We start from the raw sequence: 20695 nt of genomic DNA on the forward strand, positions 1-20695 counted from the left end.
TTTTTCTTTTCCATAGTATACTCGTCATGGTCTTTCTCAGCTATCTCCCTTAGACATGCTTATCAGTCCGTTCTCCTTCATTCCAAGGGATTAGTTTGTATTTCGTTAATCGCTGTATGTTCTCTAGGGTGAGGTGTGAGTGCTTTCGTGACTCTTGGTTGTTGTCCTTGAATTTGCACCGGTCACTTGTAGGACTCTTGGCTACCCTAGCCAAGGTCAAACTAAGCACTGAGAACACGTGGTCATGTGGGTTGGTTTGACATCCTGAGATCAGAAACTCCAAATTCGAGGTGGTCCTGGCAACCCCCTTCACGGACACAATGTTTCCAAGACAACTTAGACAAATCGGATGAATTCCACTCTCCAGGAAAGATATTTTTCTGTCTCTTTTCCGGATTTGGGAAGTTTCGAACTTGACCCCTGATCCTTGAACGTTCCCCTAGATTCCGTCCAGATACGGGCTTACTTAATTTTTATAGGGTGTGCCATTTGTTTGCCCTACATCCTCTACCCTGGCCTGTTTATTTTTCTTGAAACACAACTGTAAAGTTCTAATTTTCGTGCAACTTCCTTACATATGGTGTCAAAACACATAATCAATAATCCTTCTACGGCAAGAGGTAGGGGGAGAGAATTTCGATGGAGGCAAACAGAGCACACTAGCCTGGGAGGGCAGCCTTCACGAAGGAACGAAGCCCTGTGGAAGAGGGTGCTTTTCAGCACCCTTGTAGAGCACTTCCAAACAAAGAGACATACCCCAAGCGTGACAGGGCTCCATTCCTTCAAGGCTTCCAAGACATCTCTTGGGACACATTACCATGTGCCCAGTGGGCCCACGTGACACCAGAGCTTCGGAAAAAGAGACTGACCTTCAAAGAATGCTATGGGCCTTGGAAAGGAGGCATCGATTCTTCTCTTCAATGTCCTCAAGACATCTTTCTTGACTTTGCATTATGCTTAAGGCACAAGGGCACTGTAGGTGTGATGAACGCCAAGTCCGGCCACTTGTTTCCAATGAAGTTGCAAGCTTGAATCAGCATGACCTCCCCATAGACTTGAATAGATGACAATGTTCTCCTCTCCGTGCCTGTCCCTCTATTCTCACTTGTGGCCTAGGGTTCCTTTCTTATCCCTTGCATCAGACTCTGTTTTATCTCTTCTAGTTTCTGTGCCTGCTTTCTGTTTGCCAAACCTGTTTCTGGGTATCTGTCCCTTTAATAGCCTAGCCTAGGCCAATCCTCAGACTGTAACCATGCGGCCACCCTGGGGGACATGTTCACCGTGATGTCATAAGCGACCTCAAAATTCGAAGTTGTCCTGACAACCTCCGTGCACACAGAGTTTCACAGCCATCTCAGACCAGTCTGACTCCTCACCCTGTCTAGGTAGGATAGTTTTCCTTTTTCTGCAATTGTTGTCAGTTTCTATCTTTCTCCTTGAACTTCGAAAGGGCTCCTACATTCTCTCTAGACACTGGTGTCACTCCTGTAAGATTATCCTGGGTTTTATCTCTTATATCTTGGGTAGATGGCAAAATGGGTGGACCTTACCCAGAAAAAGCCCTGGACTCCCTCACAAGTTGAAGTTGCCCAGGGAATGTTCTGATGCACGATGATGGTGTCATCTCGTGGCACTCTGCCAATTCCACCTTGGCAGGTCACAAGTTTTCCTTCCTTCTGCCTTTGGGAAGTGTACCAGATACTTCCATAGATTGTAATATTCTTATGGTTCCTTTTCTTGTGCGTATTGATAACGTATCCTCACAATTGCTGCTTATTTATGATCTCTGCCCGCACCATACCATGAAATCTATATTTCCTAACACTACTAATGTGATATGCACTCGTAATGTGAAACAGTGAGGCCCGGGCCGCCCAAGCGGAATGTGGGCACTTACCTGCTCCACCACAGGGCCGGCCCTGAATTGTACTTTTGGACCAACCTTTTGCCTGAACTTGGGAAGACGTGGGCCTGTTTGGATTATTCGTGAAGGTGATTAGTAATAACATCATGGACGGTAACATTTTCCGTTCGTTCATGGGTTTAGGACTGATCATGTTCTCTTCGTAGTATTCCTCTTCACCTATTTGGAATGGTCTGCCTTTCTGTAGCATCTGTAAGCATTTGGAGGTGATTTTCCATCCTTGGAAGTTCACCTTCCGTAAACTCTTTCCGCCCCCAAAGCTTTATGACATCATTCTGGACCCCTTTTTGGATTTTTGATTTGAGGTGAATTTATAGCCATGACCCTGCATTAGAACGTACTATAACTTCCAGATTCACATCCTCATTGCTTTAGACTTCTGTGTAGCTTACATCATCTTCACCAGTGTAAGACTAATCACAGGCCCTCACCACACACTTGTGCCTAATCTTCTCTTTCACCCTCCGTCACCGCCCCTCTTTGCCTCTGGGAGCCCGCATACAAATGTTCAGTGCCACCTGTTGGTTAGTGCTTGCTTTTTCTTCTCCTTGTAAGTGAGATTCTATGGTATTTGAATTTCTCACTGGGGCTTGTTACACTTCCCCTAAAACCCTCACAGCCATTCTGGTGGTCACAAATGGCTGGATTGCATCATTTGTTCCGGCTGAGTGGTATACCATTGTGTGGCTATAGCCCATCTTCCTTCTCCAATCATCCCTTGCTGGACACCAGGGTGCTTTCCAAGTCTTGGATATCAGGAGTAAGACTGTGGTGAACACAGCCATGCACATGTCTTTATGCGGTAGTCTTTCTGACTTTTTTGGATAAGCAAGCGGCAGATTAATAGCTGGGTCATACGGGACATGGATACTTAAACTTCTGAGGCAGTTCCACACCTTTGGCATCGTGGCTGCACCGGGTTACACTCCCACCAGCAGTGCAGGAGGCTTCCCTTCTCTCCACCTCCTCTCTGACACTTGTTATTTCCTGTCTGCTTCCTTCTAGCCATGCTGACCACAGTGAGCTGCCATGGCCTTGCAGTTTGGATTTGCATTTTCCTGAGACTTCATGATGGTGAACAAGTTTTCATGCACCTACTGGCCCTCTTTCTGTCTTCTTCGGAGAAATCTCTGCTTCCATCTTTTGACCAGGTTTTCATTGGCTTGTTTTTTTTCTTGTGGAGACGTGCGAGTTGATTGTATCTTTGGGCTTTTCACCCCTTGTCCGATGTGTGGTTTGCAAACATCCTCTCCCAATTGTTGTGGTGTCTTAGTATTCAGTTGATGGTTTCCTTGAGTGGGCAGAAGTGTGTGCATTTGATGTGGTCCCGTTTGTTTCTTGTTTCCTTTGTTGCCCTTGCCCAGTCAGACATGCTTCTTCCAAACAGGCGGCTCAGACAGATGGCAAAGAGCACTCTGCCTAGGTCTTCTCCTACAAGGTTCACGGTTTCAAGTCTGCCATTCAAGGCTTTAATCCACTTCAGGTGGTGTGTGTGCCAGGTGTAACATCATGGCGGACTCTCGTTGTGTTCCATGTGGCTGTGCAGGCTTCCCAGCACCGTTTATTGTAGAGACTCTCCTTTCTCCGCTGTCTCCACTTGGCTCCCTGGTCCAAAATGGGCTGTCCATGTAAGTTTGAGTTGGGCTCTGGGCTCTCAATTGTTTTGCATGGGTCTTCATGCCTGTTTTGGGGCCCAGACTGTGCCGTTTCGGTACCTAGCGCTTCGTCCTCTATGTTGAAATCAGAAATTGTGACACGTGCTGCTTTGTTCGTTTTCCTGAGGATTCCTTTGCCTAGTCAGGGTCTCGTGTTGCTGGCTAGAAACTTTAGGATTCTCTCTTCTTCTCTGTGGCAAATACTGCTGCAACTTTGACTGGGATTGCATGGAATCCAGAGATTCCTTACTGCGGTATGAACCTTTCAAGTGTGTTAATCCTTCCATTCCTAGATCCCTCGATATCTTTTTTTTTCTTGTGTCTTCTTGAGTTTCTTTCCCCAAAGGTTTGCTAGTTTTTGAATTAACATAGAATTCACCTGTTTTGCTAAGGTTATTCACAGAGATCCTATTCTTCGTAATGGCAAGCTCCTGTTTTTTTGTTTTTTTTTTCCTTAGCTTCAGTTTTTCTATTCTTTGCAACTTTTAATTGGTTTTGTTTTGGCACAAGTGCATTGCTGTGCTCACATCTGCTGGCAATGCTCCTGTATTTGCTGTGGAAGTCTGGCCCTGTCCAACGTCCCTTCCCATCTGCCTCTACTCTACCTCGGACGCCTGCACCAGAACAACTGAAGCAGTGGTGAGGAGGCCCAAGCCGAGGATTCCACCCAGCCCATACTGGGCCACAGACCCAGAAGGTGCGGACCTCACCACTGCACCACCGGCCGGCCACTTACATGTTCAGTGGCAACGTGCAGTTGAGTGCAACGGGAGTTAAATATACTAGTGAGCCCAACTCTAGCACTGTGTAGATGAGGCTAGGTTGTTTTTCGGGTCCATTGTGATGTCAGAGGATTTGTCATAATTGTGTCTCTGAGGTCCAGCATGCTTCCTGGATACAGGTTTCAGAGCCTGCTTGGAGCAGTCTCATAACTCACCCTTCCCAGTTAGCCCATGCTTGACCTTCGCTGCCGTTTTTTGGCTTGTGAATTTCTCTGACTTTCAAACGTTCCAGCAGAGTCTGTCTAAAGACGGACATCATCTTTCATTGTGGATAATTCAGGTGTGATTTCTGTTCACCTTCCATTTTCTGGGTCCTCTTTTTCTTTTCCATAGTATACTCGTCATGGTCTTTCTCAGCTATCTCCCTTAGACATGCTTATCAGTCCGTTCTCCTTCATTCCAAGGGATTAGTTTGTATTTCGTTAATCGCTGTATGTTCTCTAGGGTGAGGTGTGAGTGCTTTCGTGACTCTTGGTTGTTGTCCTTGAATTTGCACCGGTCACTTGTAGGACTCTTGGCTACCCTAGCCAAGGTCAAACTAAGCACTGAGAACACGTGGTCATGTGGGTTGGTTTGACATCCTGAGATCAGAAACTCCAAATTCGAGGTGGTCCTGGCAACCCCCTTCACGGACACAATGTTTCCAAGACAACTTAGACAAATCGGATGAATTCCACTCTCCAGGAAAGATATTTTTCTGTCTCTTTTCCGGATTTGGGAAGTTTCGAACTTGACCCCTGATCCTTGAACGTTGCCCTAGATTCCGTCCAGATACGGGCTTACTTAATTTTTATAGGGTGTGCCATTTGTTTGCCCTACATCCTCTACCCTGGCCTGTTTATTTTTCTTGAAACACAACTGTAAAGTTCTAATTTTCGTGCAACTTCCTTACATATGGTGTCAAAACACATAATCAATAATCCTTCTACGGCAAGAGGTAGGGGGAGAGAATTTCGATGGAGGCAAACAGAGCACACTAGCCTGGGAGGGCAGCCTTCACGAAGGAACGAAGCCCTGTGGAAGAGGGTGCTTTTCAGCACCCTTGTAGAGCACTTCCAAACAAAGAGACATACCCCAAGCGTGACAGGGCTCCATTCCTTCAAGGCTTCCAAGACATCTCTTGGGACACATTACCATGTGCCCAGTGGGCCCACGTGACACCAGAGCTTCGGAAAAAGAGACTGACCTTCAAAGAATGCTATGGGCCTTGGAAAGGAGGCATCGATTCTTCTCTTCAATGTCCTCAAGACATCTTTCTTGACTTTGCATTATGCTTAAGGCACAAGGGCACTGTAGGTGTGATGAACGCCAAGTCCGGCCACTTGTTTCCAATGAAGTTGCAAGCTTGAATCAGCATGACCTCCCCATAGACTTGAATAGATGACAATGTTCTCCTCTCCGTGCCTGTCCCTCTATTCTCACTTGTGGCCTAGGGTTCCTTTCTTATCCCTTGCATCAGACTCTGTTTTATCTCTTCTAGTTTCTGTGCCTGCTTTCTGTTTGCCAAACCTGTTTCTGGGTATCTGTCCCTTTAATAGCCTAGCCTAGGCCAATCCTCAGACTGTAACCATGCGGCCACCCTGGGGGACATGTTCACCGTGATGTCATAAGCGACCTCAAAATTCGAAGTTGTCCTGACAACCTCCGTGCACACAGAGTTTCACAGCCATCTCAGACCAGTCTGACTCCTCACCCTGTCTAGGTAGGATAGTTTTCCTTTTTCTGCAATTGTTGTCAGTTTCTATCTTTCTCCTTGAACTTCGAAAGGGCTCCTACATTCTCTCTAGACACTGGTGTCACTCCTGTAAGATTATCCTGGGTTTTATCTCTTATATCTTGGGTAGATGGCAAAATGGGTGGACCTTACCCAGAAAAAGTCCTGGACTCCCTCACAAGTTGAAGTTGCCCAGGGAATGTTCTGATGCACGATGATGGTGTCATCTCGTGGCACTCTGCCAATTCCACCTTGGCAGGTCACAAGATTTCCTTCCTTCTGCCTTTGGGAAGTGTACCAGATACTTCCATAGATTGTAATATTCTTATGGTTCCTTTTCTTGTGCGTATTGATAACGTATCCTCACAATTGCTGCTTATTTATGATCTCTGCCCGCACCATACCATGAAATCTATATTTCCTAACACTACTAATGTGATATGCACTCGTAATGTGAAACAGTGAGGCCCGGGCCGCCCAAGCGGAATGTGGGCACTTACCTGCTCCACCACAGGGCCGGCCCTGAATTGTACTTTTGGACCAACCTTTTGCCTGAACTTGGGAAGACGTGGGCCTGTTTGGATTATTCGTGAAGGTGATTAGTAATAACATCATGGACGGTAACATTTTCCGTTCGTTCATGGGTTTAGGACTGATCATGTTCTCTTCGTAGTATTCCTCTTCACCTATTTGGAATGGTCTGCCTTTCTGTAGCATCTGTAAGCATTTGGAGGTGATTTTCCATCCTTGGAAGTTCACCTTCCGTAAACTCTTTCCGCCCCCAAAGCTTTATGACATCATTCTGGACCCCTTTTTGGATTTTTGATTTGAGGTGAATTTATAGCCATGACCCTGCATTAGAACGTACTATAACTTCCAGATTCACATCCTCATTGCTTTAGACTTCTGTGTAGCTTACATCATCTTCACCAGTGTAAGACTAATCACAGGCCCTCACCACACACTTGTGCCTAATCTTCTCTTTCACCCTCCGTCACCGCCCCTCTTTGCCTCTGGGAGCCCGCATACAAATGTTCAGTGCCACCTGTTGGTTAGTGCTTGCTTTTTCTTCTCCTTGTAAGTGAGATTCTATGGTATTTGAATTTCTCACTGGGGCTTGTTACACTTCCCCTAAAACCCTCACAGCCATTCTGGTGGTCACAAATGGCTGGATTGCATCATTTGTTCCGGCTGAGTGGTATACCATTGTGTGGCTATAGCCCATCTTCCTTCTCCAATCATCCCTTGCTGGACACCAGGGTGCTTTCCAAGTCTTGGATATCAGGAGTAAGACTGTGGTGAACACAGCCATGCACATGTCTTTATGCGGTAGTCTTTCTGACTTTTTTGGATAAGCAAGCGGCAGATTAATAGCTGGGTCATACGGGACATGGATACTTAAACTTCTGAGGCAGTTCCACACCTTTGGCATCGTGGCTGCACCGGGTTACACTCCCACCAGCAGTGCAGGAGGCTTCCCTTCTCTCCACCTCCTCTCTGACACTTGTTATTTCCTGTCTGCTTCCTTCTAGCCATGCTGACCACAGTGAGCTGCCATGGCCTTGCAGTTTGGATTTGCATTTTCCTGAGACTTCATGATGGTGAACAAGTTTTCATGCACCTACTGGCCCTCTTTCTGTCTTCTTCGGAGAAATCTCTGCTTCCATCTTTTGACCAGGTTTTCATTGGCTTGTTTTTTTTCTTGTGGAGACGTGCGAGTTGATTGTATCTTTGGGCTTTTCACCCCTTGTCCGATGTGTGGTTTGCAAACATCCTCTCCCAATTGTTGTGGTGTCTTAGTATTCAGTTGATGGTTTCCTTGAGTGGGCAGAAGTGTGTGCATTTGATGTGGTCCCGTTTGTTTCTTGTTTCCTTTGTTGCCCTTGCCCAGTCAGACATGCTTCTTCCAAATAGGCGGCTCAGACAGATGGCAAAGAGCACTCTGCCTAGGTCTTCTCCTACAAGGTTCACGGTTTCAAGTCTGCCATTCAAGGCTTTAATCCATTTCAGGTGGTGTGTGTGCCAGGTGTAACATCATGGTGTACTCTCGTTGTGTTCCATGTGGCTGTGCAGGCTTCCCAGCACCGTTTATTGTAGAGACTCTCCTTTCTCCGCTGTCTCCACTTGGCTCCCTGGTCCAAAATGGGCTGTCCATGTAAGTTTGAGTTGGGCTCTGGGCTCTCAATTGTTTTGCATGGGTCTTCATGCCTGTTTTGGGGCCCAGACTGTGCCGTTTCGGTACCTAGCGCTTCGTCCTCTATGTTGAAATCAGAAATTGTGACACGTGCTGCTTTGTTCGTTTTCCTGAGGATTCCTTTGCCTAGTCAGGGTCTCGTGTTGCTGGCTAGAAACTTCAGGATTCTCTCTTCTTCTCTGTGGCAAATACTGCTGCAACTTTGACTGGGATTGCATGGAATCCAGAGATTCCTTACTGCGGTATGAACCTTTCAAGTGTGTTAATCCTTCCATTCCTAGATCCCTCGATATCTTTTTTTTTTCTTGTGTCTTCTTGAGTTTCTTTCCCCAAAGGTTTGCTAGTTTTTGAATTAACATAGAATTCACCTGTTTTGCTAAGGTTATTCACAGAGATCCTATTCTTCGTAATGGCAAGCTCCTGTTTTTTTGTTTTTTTTTTTCCTTAGCTTCAGTTTTTCTATTCTTTGCAACTTTTAATTGGTTTTGTTTTGGCACAAGTGCATTGCTGTGCTCACATCTGCTGGCAATGCTCCTGTATTTGCTGTGGAAGTCTGGCCCTGTCCAACGTCCCTTCCCATCTGCCTCTACTCTACCTCGGACGCCTGCACCAGAACAACTGAAGCAGTGGTGAGGAGGCCCAAACCGAGGATTCCACCCAGCCCATACTGGGCCACAGACCCAGAAGGTGCGGACCTCACCACTGCACCACCGGCCGGCCACTTACATGTTCAGTGGCAACGTGCAGTTGAGTGCAATGGGAGTTAAATATACTAGTGAGCCCAACTCTAGCACTGTGTAGATGAGGCTAGGTTGTTTTTCGGGTCCATTGTGATGTCAGAGGATTTGTCATAATTGTGTCTCTGAGGTCCAGCATGCTTCCTGGATACAGGTTTCAGAGCCTGCTTGGAGCAGTCTCATAACTCACCCTTCCCAGTTAGCCCATGCTTGACCTTCGCTGCCGTTTTTTGGCTTGTGAATTTCTCTGACTTTCAAACGTTCCAGCAGAGTCTGTCTAAAGACGGACATCATCTTTCATTGTGGATAATTCAGGTGTGATTTCTGTTCACCTTCCATTTTCTGGGTCCTCTTTTTCTTTTCCATAGTATACTCGTCATGGTCTTTCTCAGCTATCTCCCTTAGACATGCTTATCAGTCCGTTCTCCTTCATTCCAAGGGATTAGTTTGTATTTCTTTAATCGCTGTATGTTCTCTAGGGTGAGGTGTGAGTGCTTTCGTGACTCTTGGTTGTTGTCCTTGAATTTTCACCGGTCACTTGTAGGACTCTTGGCTACCCTAGCCTAGGTCAAACTAAGCACTGAGAACACGTGGTCATGTGGGTTGGTTTGACATCCTGAGATCAGAAACTCCAAATTCGAGGTGGTCCTGGCAACCCCCTTCACGGACACAATGTTTCCAAGACAACTTAGACAAATCGGATGAATTCCACTCTCCAGGAAAGATATTTTTCTGTCTCTTTTCCGGATTTGGGAAGTTTCGAACTTGACCCCTGATCCTTGAACGTTCCCCTAGATTCCGTCCAGATACGGGCTTACTTAATTTTTATAGGGTGTGCCATTTGTTTGCCCTACATCCTCTACCCTGGCCTGTTTATTTTTCTTGAAACACAACTGTAAAGTTCTAATTTTCGTGCAACTTCCTTACATATGGTGTCAAAACACATAATCAATAATCCTTCTACGGCAAGAGGTAGGGGGAGAGAATTTCGATGGAGGCAAACAGAGCACACTAGCCTGGGAGGGCAGCCTTCACGAAGGAACGAAGCCCTGTGGAAGAGGGTGCTTTTCAGCACCCTTGTAGAGCACTTCCAAACAAAGAGACATACCCCAAGCGTGACAGGGCTCCATTCCTTCAAGGCTTCCAAGACATCTCTTGGGACACATTACCATGTGCCCAGTGGGCCCACGTGACACCAGAGCTTCGGAAAAAGAGACTGACCTTCAAAGAATGCTATGGGCCTTGGAAAGGAGGCATCGATTCTTCTCTTCAATGTCCTCAAGACATCTTTCTTGACTTTGCATTATGCTTAAGGCACAAGGGCACTGTAGGTGTGATGAACGCCAAGTCCGGCCACTTGTTTCCAATGAAGTTGCAAGCTTGAATCAGCATGACCTCCCCATAGACTTGAATAGATGACAATGTTCTCCTCTCCGTGCCTGTCCCTCTATTCTCACTTGTGGCCTAGGGTTCCTTTCTTATCCCTTGCATCAGACTCTGTTTTATCTCTTCTAGTTTCTGTGCCTGCTTTCTGTTTGCCAAACCTGTTTCTGGGTATCTGTCCCTTTAATAGCCTAGCCTAGGCCAATCCTCAGACTGTAACCATGCGGCCACCCTGGGGGACATGTTCACCGTGATGTCATAAGCGACCTCAAAATTCGAAGTTGTCCTGACAACCTCCGTGCACACAGAGTTTCACAGCCATCTCAGACCAGTCTGACTCCTCACCCTGTCTAGGTAGGATAGTTTTCCTTTTTCTGCAATTGTTGTCAGTTTCTATCTTTCTCCTTGAACTTCGAAAGGGCTCCTACATTCTCTCTAGACACTGGTGTCACTCCTGTAAGATTATCCTGGGTTTTATCTCTTATATCTTGGGTAGATGGCAAAATGGGTGGACCTTACCCAGAAAAAGTCCTGGACTCCCTCACAAGTTGAAGTTGCCCAGGGAATGTTCTGATGCACGATGATGGTGTCATCTCGTGGCACTCTGCCAATTCCACCTTGGCAGGTCACAAGATTTCCTTCCTTCTGCCTTTGGGAAGTGTACCAGATACTTCCATAGATTGTAATATTCTTATGGTTCCTTTTCTTGTGCGTATTGATAACGTATCCTCACAATTGCTGCTTATTTATGATCTCTGCCCGCACCATACCATGAAATCTATATTTCCTAACACTACTAATGTGATATGCACTCGTAATGTGAAACAGTGAGGCCCGGGCCGCCCAAGCGGAATGTGGGCACTTACCTGCTCCACCACAGGGCCGGCCCTGAATTGTACTTTTGGACCAACCTTTTGCCTGAACTTGGGAAGACGTGGGCCTGTTTGGATTATTCGTGAAGGTGATTAGTAATAACATCATGGACGGTAACATTTTCCGTTCGTTCATGGGTTTAGGACTGATCATGTTCTCTTCGTAGTATTCCTCTTCACCTATTTGGAATGGTCTGCCTTTCTGTAGCATCTGTAAGCATTTGGAGGTGATTTTCCATCCTTGGAAGTTCACCTTCCGTAAACTCTTTCCGCCCCCAAAGCTTTATGACATCATTCTGGACCCCTTTTTGGATTTTTGATTTGAGGTGAATTTATAGCCATGACCCTGCATTAGAACGTACTATAACTTCCAGATTCACATCCTCATTGCTTTAGACTTCTGTGTAGCTTACATCATCTTCACCAGTGTAAGACTAATCACAGGCCCTCACCACACACTTGTGCCTAATCTTCTCTTTCACCCTCCGTCACCGCCCCTCTTTGCCTCTGGGAGCCCGCATACAAATGTTCAGTGCCACCTGTTGGTTAGTGCTTGCTTTTTCTTCTCCTTGTAAGTGAGATTCTATGGTATTTGAATTTCTCACTGGGGCTTGTTACACTTCCCCTAAAACCCTCACAGCCATTCTGGTGGTCACAAATGGCTGGATTGCATCATTTGTTCCGGCTGAGTGGTATACCATTGTGTGGCTATAGCCCATCTTCCTTCTCCAATCATCCCTTGCTGGACACCAGGGTGCTTTCCAAGTCTTGGATATCAGGAGTAAGACTGTGGTGAACACAGCCATGCACATGTCTTTATGCGGTAGTCTTTCTGACTTTTTTGGATAAGCAAGCGGCAGATTAATAGCTGGGTCATACGGGACATGGATACTTAAACTTCTGAGGCAGTTCCACACCTTTGGCATCGTGGCTGCACCGGGTTACACTCCCACCAGCAGTGCAGGAGGCTTCCCTTCTCTCCACCTCCTCTCTGACACTTGTTATTTCCTGTCTGCTTCCTTCTAGCCATGCTGACCACAGTGAGCTGCCATGGCCTTGCAGTTTGGATTTGCATTTTCCTGAGACTTCATGATGGTGAACAAGTTTTCATGCACCTACTGGCCCTCTTTCTGTCTTCTTCGGAGAAATCTCTGCTTCCATCTTTTGACCAGGTTTTCATTGGCTTGTTTTTTTTCTTGTGGAGACGTGCGAGTTGATTGTATCTTTGGGCTTTTCACCCCTTGTCCGATGTGTGGTTTGCAAACATCCTCTCCCAATTGTTGTGGTGTCTTAGTATTCAGTTGATGGTTTCCTTGAGTGGGCAGAAGTGTGTGCATTTGATGTGGTCCCGTTTGTTTCTTGTTTCCTTTGTTGCCCTTGCCCAGTCAGACATGCTTCTTCCAAATAGGCGGCTCAGACAGATGGCAAAGAGCACTCTGCCTAGGTCTTCTCCTACAAGGTTCACGGTTTCAAGTCTGCCATTCAAGGCTTTAATCCATTTCAGGTGGTGTGTGTGCCAGGTGTAACATCATGGTGTACTCTCGTTGTGTTCCATGTGGCTGTGCAGGCTTCCCAGCACCGTTTATTGTAGAGACTCTCCTTTCTCCGCTGTCTCCACTTGGCTCCCTGGTCCAAAATGGGCTGTCCATGTAAGTTTGAGTTGGGCTCTGGGCTCTCAATTGTTTTGCATGGGTCTTCATGCCTGTTTTGGGGCCCAGACTGTGCCGTTTCGGTACCTAGCGCTTCGTCCTCTATGTTGAAATCAGAAATTGTGACACGTGCTGCTTTGTTCGTTTTCCTGAGGATTCCTTTGCCTAGTCAGGGTCTCGTGTTGCTGGCTAGAAACTTCAGGATTCTCTCTTCTTCTCTGTGGCAAATACTGCTGCAACTTTGACTGGGATTGCATGGAATCCAGAGATTCCTTACTGCGGTATGAACCTTTCAAGTGTGTTAATCCTTCCATTCCTAGATCCCTCGATATCTTTTTTTTTTCTTGTGTCTTCTTGAGTTTCTTTCCCCAAAGGTTTGCTAGTTTTTGAATTAACATAGAATTCACCTGTTTTGCTAAGGTTATTCACAGAGATCCTATTCTTCGTAATGGCAAGCTCCTGTTTTTTTGTTTTTTTTTTTCCTTAGCTTCAGTTTTTCTATTCTTTGCAACTTTTAATTGGTTTTGTTTTGGCACAAGTGCATTGCTGTGCTCACATCTGCTGGCAATGCTCCTGTATTTGCTGTGGAAGTCAGGCCCTGTCCAACGTCCCTTCCCATCTGCCTCTACTCTACCTCGGACGCCTGCACCAGAACAACTGAAGCAGTGGTGAGGAGGCCCAAACCGAGGATTCCACCCAGCCCATACTGGGCCACAGACCCAGAAGGTGCGGACCTCACCACTGCACCACCGGCCGGCCACTTACATGTTCAGTGGCAACGTGCAGTTGAGTGCAATGGGAGTTAAATATACTAGTGAGCCCAACTCTAGCACTGTGTAGATGAGGCTAGGTTGTTTTTCGGGTCCATTGTGATGTCAGAGGATTTGTCATAATTGTGTCTCTGAGGTCCAGCATGCTTCCTGGATACAGGTTTCAGAGCCTGCTTGGAGCAGTCTCATAACTCACCCTTCCCAGTTAGCCCATGCTTGACCTTCGCTGCCGTTTTTTGGCTTGTGAATTTCTCTGACTTTCAAACGTTCCAGCAGAGTCTGTCTAAAGACGGACATCATCTTTCATTGTGGATAATTCAGGTGTGATTTCTGTTCACCTTCCATTTTCTGGGTCCTCTTTTTCTTTTCCATAGTATACTCGTCATGGTCTTTCTCAGCTATCTCCCTTAGACATGCTTATCAGTCCGTTCTCCTTCATTCCAAGGGATTAGTTTGTATTTCTTTAATCGCTGTATGTTCTCTAGGGTGAGGTGTGAGTGCTTTCGTGACTCTTGGTTGTTGTCCTTGAATTTGCACCGGTCACTTGTAGGACTCTTGGCTACCCTAGCCTAGGTCAAACTAAGCACTGAGAACACGTGGTCATGTGGGTTGGTTTGACATCCTGAGATCAGAAACTCCAAATTCGAGGTGGTCCTGGCAACCCCCTTCACGGACACAATGTTTCCAAGACAACTTAGACAAATCGGATGAATTCCACTCTCCAGGAAAGATATTTTTCTGTCTCTTTTCCGGATTTGGGAAGTTTCGAACTTGACCCCTGATCCTTGAACGTTCCCCTAGATTCCGTCCAGATACGGGCTTACTTAATTTTTATAGGGTGTGCCATTTGTTTGCCCTACATCCTCTACCCTGGCCTGTTTATTTTTCTTGAAACACAACTGTAAAGTTCTAATTTTCGTGCAACTTCCTTACATATGGTGTCAAAACACATAATCAATAATCCTTCTACGGCAAGAGGTAGGGGGAGAGAATTTCGATGGAGGCAAACAGAGCACACTAGCCTGGGAGGGCAGCCTTCACGAAGGAACGAAGCCCTGTGGAAGAGGGTGCTTTTCAGCACCCTTGTAGAGCACTTCCAAACAAAGAGACATACCCCAAGCGTGACAGGGCTCCATTCCTTCAAGGCTTCCAAGACATCTCTTGGGACACATTACCATGTGCCCAGTGGGCCCACGTGACACCAGAGCTTCGGAAAAAGAGACTGACCTTCAAAGAATGCTATGGGCCTTGGAAAGGAGGCATCGATTCTTCTCTTCAATGTCCTCAAGACATCTTTCTTGACTTTGCATTATGCTTAAGGCACAAGGGCACTGTAGGTGTGATGAACGCCAAGTCCGGCCACTTGTTTCCAATGAAGTTGCAAGCTTGAATCAGCATGACCTCCCCATAGACTTGAATAGATGACAATGTTCTCCTCTCCGTGCCTGTCCCTCTATTCTCACTTGTGGCCTAGGGTTCCTTTCTTATCCCTTGCATCAGACTCTGTTTTATCTCTTCTAGTTTCTGTGCCTGCTTTCTGTTTGCCAAACCTGTTTCTGGGTATCTGTCCCTTTAATAGCCTAGCCTAGGCCAATCCTCAGACTGTAACCATGCGGCCACCCTGGGGGACATGTTCACCGTGATGTCATAAGCGACCTCAAAATTCGAAGTTGTCCTGACAACCTCCGTGCACACAGAGTTTCACAGCCATCTCAGACCAGTCTGACTCCTCACCCTGTCTAGGTAGGATAGTTTTCCTTTTTCTGCAATTGTTGTCAGTTTCTATCTTTCTCCTTGAACTTCGAAAGGGCTCCTACATTCTCTCTAGACACTGGTGTCACTCCTGTAAGATTATCCTGGGTTTTATCTCTTATATCTTGGGTAGATGGCAAAATGGGTGGACCTTACCCAGAAAAAGTCCTGGACTCCCTCACAAGTTGAAGTTGCCCAGGGAATGTTCTGATGCACGATGATGGTGTCATCTCGTGGCACTCTGCCAATTCCACCTTGGCAGGTCACAAGTTTTCCTTCCTTCTGCCTTTGGGAAGTGTACCAGATACTTCCATAGATTGTAATATTCTTATGGTTCCTTTTCTTGTGCGTATTGATAACGTATCCTCACAATTGCTGCTTATTTATGATCTCTGCCCGCACCATACCATGAAATCTATATTTCCTAACACTACTAATGTGATATGCACTCGTAATGTGAAACAGTGAGGCCCGGGCCGCCCAAGCGGAATGTGGGCACTTACCTGCTCCACCACAGGGCCGGCCCTGAATTGTACTTTTGGACCAACCTTTTGCCTGAACTTGGGAAGACGTGGGCCTGTTTGGATTATTCGTGAAGGTGATTAGTAATAACATCATGGACGGTAACATTTTCCGTTCGTTCATGGGTTTAGGACTGATCATGTTCTCTTCGTAGTATTCCTCTTCACCTATTTGGAATGGTCTGCCTTTCTGTAGCATCTGTAAGCATTTGGAGGTGATTTTCCATCCTTGGAAGTTCACCTTCCGTAAACTCTTTCCGCCCCCAAAGCTTTATGACATCATTCTGGACCCCTTTTTGGATTTTTGATTTGAGGTGAATTTATAGCCATGACCCTGCATTAGAACGTACTATAACTTCCAGATTCACATCCTCATTGCTTTAGACTTCTGTGTAGCTTACATCATCTTCACCAGTGTAAGACTAATCACAGGCCCTCACCACACACTTGTGCCTAATCTTCTCTTTCACCCTCCGTCACCGCCCCTCTTTGCCTCTGGGAGCCCGCATACAAATGTTCAGTGCCACCTGTTGGTTAGTGCTTGCTTTTTCTTCTCCTTGTAAGTGAGATTCTATGGTATTTGAATTTCTCACTGGGGCTTGTTACACTTCCCCTAAAACCCTCACAGCCATTCTGGTGGTCACAAATGGCTGGATTGCATCATTTGTTCCGGCTGAGTGGTATACCATTGTGTGGCTATAGCCCATCTTCCTTCTCCAATCATCCCTTGCTGGACACCAGGGTGCTTTCCAAGTCTTGGATATCAGGAGTAAGACTGTGGTGAACACAGCCATGCACATGTCTTTATGCGGTAGTCTTTCTGACTTTTTTGGATAAGCAAGCGGCAGATTAATAGCTGGGTCATACGGGACATGGATACTTAAACTTCTGAGGCAGTTCCACACCTTTGGCATCGTGGCTGCACCGGGTTACACTCCCACCAGCAGTGCAGGAGGCTTCCCTTCTCTCCACCTCCTCTCTGACACTTGTTATTTCCTGTCTGCTTCCTTCTAGCCATGCTGACCACAGTGAGCTGCCATGGCCTTGCAGTTTGGATTTGCATTTTCCTGAGACTTCATGATGGTGAACAAGTTTTCATGCACCTACTGGCCCTCTTTCTGTCTTCTTCGGAGAAATCTCTGCTTCCATCTTTTGACCAGGTTTTCATTGGCTTGTTTTTTTTCTTGTGGAGACGTGCGAGTTGATTGTATCTTTGGGCTTTTCACCCCTTGTCCGATGTGTGGTTTGCAAACATCCTCTCCCAATTGTTGTGGTGTCTTAGTATTCAGTTGATGGTTTCCTTGAGTGGGCAGAAGTGTGTGCATTTGATGTGGTCCCGTTTGTTTCTTGTTTCCTTTGTTGCCCTTGCCCAGTCAGACATGCTTCTTCCAAATAGGCGGCTCAGACAGATGGCAAAGAGCACTCTGCCTAGGTCTTCTCCTACAAGGTTCACGGTTTCAAGTCTGCCATTCAAGGCTTTAATCCATTTCAGGTGGTGTGTGTGCCAGGTGTAACATCATGGTGTACTCTCGTTGTGTTCCATGTGGCTGTGCAGGCTTCCCAGCACCGTTTATTGTAGAGACTCTCCTTTCTCCGCTGTCTCCACTTGGCTCCCTGGTCCAAAATGGGCTGTCCATGTAAGTTTGAGTTGGGCTCTGGGCTCTCAATTGTTTTGCATGGGTCTTCATGCCTGTTTTGGGGCCCAGACTGTGCCGTTTCGGTACCTAGCGCTTCGTCCTCTATGTTGAAATCAGAAATTGTGACACGTGCTGCTTTGTTCGTTCTCCTGAGGATTCCTTTGCCTAGTCAGGGTCTCGTGTTGCTGGCTAGAAACTTCAGGATTCTCTCTTCTTCTCTGTGGCAAATACTGCTGCAACTTTGACTGGGATTGCATGGAATCCAGAGATTCCTTACTGCGGTATGAACCTTTCAAGTGTGTTAATCCTTCCATTCCTAGATCCCTCGATATCTTTTTTTTTTCTTGTGTCTTCTTGAGTTTCTTTCCCCAAAGGTTTGCTAGTTTTTGAATTAACATAGAATTCACCTGTTTTGCTAAGGTTATTCACAGAGATCCTATTCTTCGTAATGGCAAGCTCCTGTTTTTTTGTTTTTTTTTTTCCTTAGCTTCAGTTTTTCTATTCTTTGCAACTTTTAATTGGTTTTGTTTTGGCACAAGTGCATTGCTGTGCTCACATCTGCTGGCAATGCTCCTGTATTTGCTGTGGAAGTCTGGCCCTGTCCAACGTCCCTTCCCATCTGCCTCTACTCTACCTCGGACGCCTGCACCAGAACAACTGAAGCAGTGGTGAGGAGGCCCAAACCGAGGATTCCACCCAGCCCATACTGGGCCACAGACCCAGAAGGTGCGGACCTCACCACTGCACCACCGGCCGGCCACTTACATGTTCAGTGGCAACGTGCAGTTGAGTGCAATGGGAGTTAAATATACTAGTGAGCCCAACTCTAGCACTGTGTAGATGAGGCTAGGTTGTTTTTCGGGTCCATTGTGATGTCAGAGGATTTGTCATAATTGTGTCTCTGAGGTCCAGCATGCTTCCTGGATACAGGTTTCAGAGCCTGCTTGGAGCAGTCTCATAACTCACCCTTCCCAGTTAGCCCATGCTTGACCTTCGCTGCCGTTTTTTGGCTTGTGAATTTCTCTGACTTTCAAACGTTCCAGCAGAGTCTGTCTAAAGACGGACATCATCTTTCATTGTGGATAATTCAGGTGTGATTTCTGTTCACCTTCCATTTTCTGGGTCCTCTTTTTCTTTTCCATAGTATACTCGTCATGGTCTTTCTCAGCTATCTCCCTTAGACATGCTTATCAGTCCGTTCTCCTTCATTCCAAGGGATTAGTTTGTATTTCTTTAATCGCTGTATGTTCTCTAGGGTGAGGTGTGAGTGCTTTCGTGACTCTTGGTTGTTGTCCTTGAATTTGCACCGGTCACTTGTAGGACTCTTGGCTACCCTAGCCTAGGTCAAACTAAGCACTGAGAACACGTGGTCATGTGGGTTGGTTTGACATCCTGAGATCAGAAACTCCAAATTCGAGGTGGTCCTGGCAACCCCCTTCACGGACACAATGTTTCCAAGACAACTTAGACAAATCGGATGAATTCCACTCTCCAGGAAAGATATTTTTCTGTCTCTTTTCCGGATTTGGGAAGTTTCGAACTTGACCCCTGATCCTTGAACGTTCCCCTAGATTCCGTCCAGATACGGGCTTACTTAATTTTTATAGGGTGTGCCATTTGTTTGCCCTACATCCTCTACCCTGGCCTGTTTATTTTTCTTGAAACACAACTGTAAAGTTCTAATTTTCGTGCAACTTCCTTACATATGGTGTCAAAACACATAATCAATAATCCTTCTACGGCAAGAGGTAGGGGGAGAGAATTTCGATGGAGGCAAACAGAGCACACTAGCCTGGGAGGGCAGCCTTCACGAAGGAACGAAGCCCTGTGGAAGAGGGTGCTTTTCAGCACCCTTGTAGAGCACTTCCAAACAAAGAGACATACCCCAAGCGTGACAGGGCTCCATTCCTTCAAGGCTTCCAAGACATCTCTTGGGACACATTACCATGTGCCCAGTGGGCCCACGTGACACCAGAGCTTCGGAAAAAGAGACTGACCTTCAAAGAATGCTATGGGCCTTGGAAAGGAGGCATCGATTCTTCTCTTCAATGTCCTCAAGACATCTTTCTTGACTTTGCATTATGCTTAAGGCACAAGGGCACTGTAGGTGTGATGAACGCCAAGTCCGGCCACTTGTTTCCAATGAAGTTGCAAGCTTGAATCAGCATGACCTCCCCATAGACTTGAATAGATGACAATGTTCTCCTCTCCGTGCCTGTCCCTCTATTCTCACTTGTGGCCTAGGGTTCCTTTCTTATCCCTTGCATCAGACTCTGTTTTATCTCTTCTAGTTTCTGTGCCTGCTTTCTGTTTGCCAAACCTGTTTCTGGGTATCTGTCCCTTTAATAGCCTAGCCTAGGCCAATCCTCAGACTGTAACCATGCGGCCACCCTGGGGGACATGTTCACCGTGATGTCATAAGCGACCTCAAAATTCGAAGTTGTCCTGACAACCTCCGTGCACACAGAGTTTCACAGCCATCTCAGACCAGTCTGACTCCTCACCCTGTCTAGGTAGGATAGTTTTCCTTTTTCTGCAATTGTTGTCAGTTTCTATCTTTCTCCTTGAACTTCGAAAGGGCTCCTACATTCTCTCTAGACACTGGTGTCACTCCTGTAAGATTATCCTGGGTTTTATCTCTTATATCTTGGGTAGATGGCAAAATGGGTGGACCTTACCCAGAAAAAGTCCTGGACTCCCTCACAAGTTGAAGTTGCCCAGGGAATGTTCTGATGCACGATGATGGTGTCATCTCGTGGCACTCTGCCAATTCCACCTTGGCAGGTCACAAGTTTTCCTTCCTTCTGCCTTTGGGAAGTGTACCAGATACTTCCATAGATTGTAATATTCTTATGGTTCCTTTTCTTGTGCGTATTGATAACGTATCCTCACAATTGCTGCTTATTTATGATCTCTGCCCGCACCATACCATGAAATCTATATTTCCTAACACTACTAATGTGATATGCACTCGTAATGTGAAACAGTGAGGCCCGGGCCGCCCAAGCGGAATGTGGGCACTTACCTGCTCCACCACAGGGCCGGCCCTGAATTGTACTTTTGGACCAACCTTTTGCCTGAACTTGGGAAGACGTGGGCCTGTTT

The sequence above is a fragment of the Equus asinus genome, chromosome 20 (genome assembly GCF_041296235.1).
Source record: "Equus asinus isolate D_3611 breed Donkey chromosome 20, EquAss-T2T_v2, whole genome shotgun sequence".
In the NCBI taxonomy this organism is placed as follows: domain Eukaryota; kingdom Metazoa; phylum Chordata; class Mammalia; order Perissodactyla; family Equidae; genus Equus; species Equus asinus.